The sequence below is a fragment of the Choloepus didactylus genome, chromosome 7 (genome assembly GCF_015220235.1).
Source record: "Choloepus didactylus isolate mChoDid1 chromosome 7, mChoDid1.pri, whole genome shotgun sequence".
Classification (NCBI taxonomy): domain Eukaryota; kingdom Metazoa; phylum Chordata; class Mammalia; order Pilosa; family Megalonychidae; genus Choloepus; species Choloepus didactylus.
In genome coordinates, this window is record NC_051313.1 from 124,244,156 (window position 1) to 124,251,225 (window position 7,070).

At 39.1% G+C, this 7,070-nt stretch overlaps 1 non-coding gene across 1 annotated transcript; it reads left to right on the forward strand.

Moving 5' to 3' along the window:
- The first annotated feature begins 1,716 nt into the window (after nucleotides 1-1,716).
- TRNAA-AGC lies at nucleotides 1,717-1,788 on the forward strand. The gene has a single exon. It is a non-coding gene; the product is annotated as a tRNA-Ala (tRNA).
- Nucleotides 1,789-7,070: the final 5,282 nt, after the last annotated feature.

Sequence of the window (7,070 nt, forward strand, 5' to 3'; positions counted from 1 at the left end):
ACCCTGAACCAGCACCACCCAGCTAAGCCACTCCTGAATTCCTGATCCACAGAAACTGTGAGATAATAAACATTTATCGTTTTGGCCACTAAACTTTGGAGTGTTACCCAGCAATAGATAACTAAAGTCACAGCAAGGCACTTAAAAAATTTACTGTTTGAAAGGAAAAATCTGATGAGAGTGCAATGAAGTGGCCTGTGTCTCTGCTATCAATTGTTCTGTGATGTAGAAGAAGTTGCTTACTCTCTGCAGCCTTGATCTTTTCTTATGTTTTACATATATAATGTTCAGTGATTTAGTGTATAATTGTAATATGACTTTTTTCGAATTTTTTTAAAGAATTTCTCTTCAGTAAATAAACATTATGAGAGAGAGAGAGAGAGAGAGAGAGAGAGAGAGAGAGAGAGAGAGAGAGAGAGAGAATTTTTATAGATTCTCTCAAGATTCCAGACTTTTATCATAGATCACATTTCTTCAAAATCAAGTAGCAATGCTGGAATAAGATGCATGCATCTCCTCTGAGGTTTCTCTTTTTTATCCCGAAAAAAAAAAAAAAAAAAAATCTGAAGCCCTCACAGGCTGACTTCCCATTGTGTATTATCTGTCAGAGGATTATAGACCCACCATTAAACACAAAAGTAAATGAAACAACCTAACTAGTTTAGACCACTCATTATGCACACTGACAGGGTCCATAGACTCTACTATTGAAACAAAATTTAGGTTTTCTTACCAAGGAAAAAAGGTGAAAAATGCTGGTGTAACCTTGCTAGGCCACTTTTCCTAGCCCCATCTCCACCTTGTTCCTCTTTCCAACTCCAATCATAACTTGCATCCTCCCACCTGTACACAGGCTGTACCCTCAGTTCTCTTCTCATTTCTACTCGGTATTCCTATCCATCCTTCCAGATTCGCTCACAGGTCACTGTATGCGGTCTCTCCTCTGAACTTGTTTGCTTCTCGGTTTGCACCTTTCGGTGGGAAAGGGATCTCAGTATCTAGAGAACCCCTTTTCTCTGCAGAAAATATAAAGCACCACGAAAGCGGAAGATTATCCTCAATCTCAGAAGAAACACATTTTTAACATCATTTCTGGCTGGTCATTCACACATTCGAAAGAGTCGGAGCAGGTTCTGACGATTAGTATTCTGTGGATTCGATTGGTATTCTCTAGATAGAATGCTGATCAGGGGGCCGCAGGGGACAATCGAGTCCTTTAACCCTCCCAGTTGCTAACAGAGTGAAACGAGTTTACTTCTGTAACGACAGATCCCTTCACTGGCTCCTTTTTTTTCTAAGAAAAAAATGCATAGCGGTTTCTGAAGTCTCGGAATAGGGTACGGAAATGGGGAGTGGGTAGAGAAATTGGGGACAGTTTAGTAGTTTCAAAAATTAAAGACAGGCATTGGCAAAACCTTCTCTACCTTTTCTGGAAGGATCTTTTCCTTGTCTCGAATATCTTGAAGAAAGAAAGAGAAAAGCAGTCAGAAGAGGATCATGAAAAAATATCTCTTACTGTGATTCCCGACCCCAGTTACAGTGTCCTTCCTTTGTTTTTGTTTTCATCAGTGACCGGATGTCTGTAGGATACAAATAAATTAGAAATCTCTGGTGAATTCTGATAAAATTATAAATTCTAAGACAGTTGGAAAAAAAAAAAATTAAAAGGGAATGAATTTCTATATTATTTCATGAAGAAGTTGTGGGAAGCACGGTGGGGATGTAGCTCAGTGGTAGAGCGCATGCTTAGCATGCATGAGGTCCCGGGTTCGATCCCCAGCATCTCCAGCCTTTTGTACCCGTGGAAATACTTCCCCATCATGTTATGGCCACCGCCTGTAAAATCCCAGAAGTGATCATTTTACCCCCAAGTACTTATATTTGTATTTTACTCCAGTTATACATGTAACCCTTCCTCCTTTTGTTTTTATTCCTCTCTGTTCTCAGAAAGTCGGAGGGCACGTAAAGAAATCATGAGTGACTTAGGTCCCTGTTTCAATAAAAAAATAGACATTTACTCATTTAAACCCTAAATTAGACTTGAAAACGAATTAATATTTTCACTTAGCTTGATGCTGGAGGTTGAGTGGGGGATGGGACAATAGGCTGAGCTCCTGTCTCAGATTTCACATTTTCGGGCTCAAGAAGGGAAAGATGGATTTCTCCAGAAGCTAACTGGGAAGAAAATCCACTCTTCCCAGGCCTGAGGCTGTGAAGGTATTGGTTATATTTACCTTGTCAAACCGTGGCATTTCTCTCAGAAAACGAACTCGAAGGGGTGTAATAGAAGCATTTCGACAGACAGGTTTCTCCTTCATGTTTTTCCTTTCCTAATTTGCATTTTGCAAGTGAGTACACAGCTTTTACTTGGTTGTGTGTATTTGCTCCCTTCGGTACTGATTTCAGTGATTCTAAAACTGCCCACTTCAATTTTCTTCAAAACAATCCATTTCTCTCTCCAAAGCTCCAAAGCTGTTCCCACCCCCCATCCCTCCTTTTTTTAACCATTCTTGTGGATTAGGGCTTTCTTTGGCTTGTTCCTTTGTGTATTTTGCTGAAGGTCTAACCCCCTTTTGGAATGCAGCATCGATTGTATTCTGGGGCTTTATTCTAAACTTTCGACTTGTGATACCCTGTCACATTAGCAAGTGAAGGAAGTTTAGAAAACATTTTTTCTGTGATTTTGTTTTTCTCCGCCAGTCCTGCACTCAAGCAGCCCCGGAGTCACGCTGCCTGGCTGTGATTATGTCAGGGGCACATTCACGTGACTAGCGATTGTACCAATTTCTTACAGATAGAGGAGCCACGTATTAAAAAATAATAATGGATACTGTCTTTTATGTCAGATTTTTAATGTATTGGTCTGCCAGGCATGCATGGATCCGGTGTTTGTGCTACCTGACCCTTTAAGAAAAAATTAAAAAGTAAGGTCTCGGTCTTAGAATGGACCTGTGAAAGTGTATTGCCCTGAAGACTGCACTTTATTTGCTTCTGTTGGCTTCAGATTTAACCATCCTGTGCTGTCATTTAACGAGCAATGTTGCTTTTGGCGATATTTATTACTAACCTATAATAGTGTAGTTCTGATGTGACTTTAACCATATTAGAACACTTTGTACTAAATAAAAAATAGAAGCCACAGAATCTACCTATCAAGTGTGTGGTCATTAGGAAATGGTCTACAGATTTTTTTCCTTTCTCTTTTCTCACACTTCAACGTGCCATCTCACCTACAGTAGAGACTAACACTAGTGAGATACCTGGAGTTCTACCCAGTAACCACCTTTGAATTGTAATTATTCCGTACCCCCTTTCCATTTTCCACCTTGCCTTTTTTGTTGTCAATTCAAGATCATAACCCAGTTGTGATAGAGGGGATCAGGATTATTTCCGAGATTTCTCTATTCTAGTCGACCGGAAAAGACTGTCTTTGAAATGTAACTATAAAAAGCTTTAAGTACACTTCTAGATCAGTGCCCCAACTAATTTTATTTCATCTTATAGGTAATATATACATTCAGTGATGGGAGAAATGGGGAAAAACAAATCAATATAGTTTCCTGAGACTCAAATTCCTTTAAATCTGGGGTAATTGTTCTCCAATTAGGCTACATATTGGATTCACTTGGAGAGTTCCAAAATATTCTGACGCCTGGATCCCACTCTGACAGTCAGGCTGGGCTTATCTAAAGATATTCATAGACACAGGGGCCATAGACTGGCCAACACAAGGGAATATGGAAGTAATGGGATGTAACAATGTCAAGTAATGATAAGCGTCTCTTTTTTGTCCTACTACAATTCTACCACTCTAAAATCAGTTCTGCCACTCTCTGAGGTACCTGTTTTGCAAAACTGGTCATTGGAAAGAAAGTGTGTCACTTAATAATCAGGGCCTTCTGGAATATCCCCTAAACCCTGCTCCTCCAAATTTAAAGGTGGGAATAATGTTCAGGTGGCTTGAGATGGCTATGATATATATTTTTTATTTTATTAGAGAGGTTCTGGGTTTACAGAAAAGTCATGCATAAAATACAGAGTTCCCATGTACCTCTCTCGTACTAACACCTAATGTAGTACATTTGTTACAACTGATGAAAGAACATTTTAAAAATTGTATGATTAACTATAGTACATGGTTTAACTTAGGGTTCACTGTTTCTGTTGTACAGCCCTATTTTTTTAAAAAAATTTTTATGCTAGTAACAGATATCCAACCTCAAATTTCTCCTTTAACCACACTGGATGTTGTGCTACCATCACTACTGTTACCATCAGAAAACACGGTCCTAAATAGTCAGGCCCACCTGATCCTGCATCAAACAGGAAAACAAGTTTCTTTGCTTTGGTGAGAAGGTGAGTTTACTGAAGATACATTAGTAAAGAACTGGAGGAAAAAAAACTCACCAAGACCAGTTCAGAGTGAGAAGAGTGTTTTGGGCTTTTATAATTTCAAACAGACAAAGGAATTGCTAGGAGTCTGAAGAAAGCAGAAGGGGAAAAAATATAGAAGAGAAAAGTTGTTTGGTCAGTGTGCTGGTTTGGATGTATTACCTCCCCCAAAATGCCATTATCTTTGATGCAGTCTTATGTGGGCAGGGACCGTATTGGTGTTGATTGGGTTGGAGAAATTTGATTGGATGTTTCCATGGAGATGTGATCACTCAACTCTGGAGCAGATCTTTCATTGGATAATTTCTATGGAAGTGTGGCTCCGTCCATTCAGCATTGGCCTTGATTGGTTTACTGGAGTACCATATAAGCTCAGACAGAAGGAGCGAGCTTGCTACAGCCAAGAGGGACACTTTGAAGAATGCACGCATGGAAGCTGAGAGAGTAGCTGCAGATGAGACAGTTTGAAGATGACCGTTGAAAGCAGACTCTTGCTCTGGAGAAGCTAAGAGAGGACAAAGGCCCCAAGAGCTACTGAGAGTGACATTTTGAAGAGGAGCTGCGGCCTAGAGAGGAAAATCCTGGGAGAAAGCCATTTTGAAACCAGAACTCCGGAGCAGACGCCAGCCACATGCCAGCTAACAGAGGTTTTCCAGACGCCAATGGCCATCCTCCAGTGAAGGTACCTTGGACACTTGAAGGCCTGAAGGCTGTAACTGTGTAACCAAATAAACCCCCTTTTACAAAAGCCAGTCCATTTCTGGTGTTTTGCTTAACTGCAGCATTAGCAAACTGGAACAGTCAGTATCTCATGTTATTTTGAAGTCCTCCCCTTATTCAGGCTTGTTTTTTTAAGAAGACACTGGTTATCAGACTATATGGTGATATCCCCTGCAAATGCTGGGAAATTTCCTGGGAACAGAGAGTAGGTTTTTTTATGGTTGAGATTAGAGAAATAGCAAGTTATTTTAACAAGGGCTTTTTATGCGTAGAATAACTCAAGGCTGCTTGAGTGAAGAGGTCTTTTTTTTTTTTGCTACTGAAGACTATACTAAGCATTTTCAGGCTAAAGAATTATATTGAGTGTTTTTCTATATATCCTGCTATCAAACCCCCCCCATGTAATATTTTCTTATTCTTAACAAGTGGTATTTTGTGAGCAGTTTTTACAAAAGGGAAAGTGGGAAAAGTCTACTTGTGTAACTGCTTCCTGCTGAGCAAGGGCAAAGAGGTTTTTATATTAATCTGGAAGAAGCTCTGAACATAAAACCATAGATTCAATACAGCCAATATGGTAAGCAAAATATGGTAAGCAAAATAAAAGCCATGCTAATAAGGGCTATTTTCCATTTCATAGGTAAGTTCATTAAACACTCAGAAAATGCATCTGGTTTACTATAATCTTCAATATGATCAATATCATCCTGCATATGATTTAATATTGAAGAGATATTATTATATTTATCTGGTATATATGTGCAGCACTTAATGCCAATGAATGCACAAGTTTTTCTCTCAGCTTGGGTGTTAAGCTTACAATACTATACCTGCTGTCCCCTCATAGGAGCAGGCCTTAGTGTTAATTATATTTTTAGGTTTCAACTACATCACTCTGGCAATTATAGCTCCAGGAGGTATGTTCTTTGTACAGTTGTAGCACAGCATTGTTGGTCCTTTGAAAACAGGACAGCAGACTCCAGGGTTCCAGGGTTCCAGGGTTCCATCAGACTGTCTTACAGCACCCTCTGGCACTATGCAACAGAGCCAGTCTGGAGGCAGTGTTTACTGAAGAGCCAAAGTGACAGAGTCTTTTCTGGCAGGTAGAGACAAAGGTGTCCATAGTAAACAGTGTTTTCAGTAACAGCATGTTTCTATCTACTTCTGGAGCATGTCCATGGTATGTGGTTGATACCTTTATAGTTCTAGGGACCACAGAAACAGGTATAGCCAATAACTCAGATGGAGAAGCACCATGAATGGCACTAAGAGCTTGGTTTAAACATGCAAGCACTTCAATTAACACAGAGGTTTAATTTTTCTTTTTTTACATTTTACAAGGATTATGTTAATGGGTAGAAAATAATTTATATACCTGCCTTGCTTCTTTTTAAAAGTTTTTTGTTGTTGTTGTTGTTGAAGATGAAGCTTTGACTTGTAGCTAACTGCAAGCACTTTTAGAGATGCAACAGAGTAAAACAATGTAACTGACTAGAAGGGGAATTGCTGAATCATAAAGTAAGGATATCTTCTGCCTTTCTAGGTATTGCCAAATTACTCTCCATACTGCTTATACTATCTTCTCTCAGCAACAATATATGAGAATTTCTATTCCCCCAACATCTTTTCCATCCCTTGGCATTGTTGAGCATTAAAATTTTTGCCAATATGATGAAGATAAAATTATTCTTAAAGTTTGCATTTCTCTGATTACTAGTGATTGGCACATTTACTACATTTATTGGCCTTTTGTGTTCTTTTCCAGGTATTGAGTCTTTGTAGCTCCATTTTTCTATTGAATGTTTGACAAACTCTGTATTTCCATTAGTTTATTAAATGATAAATGCCTCTTAATCTCAAATTGCACTACAATTCCATCCTGCCCCACCACCTGAATACTAATATGAATGCTAAATTCTTCCTTGTGATTTTCATTACCTGTGGTGAGTGTTGGATTTTCT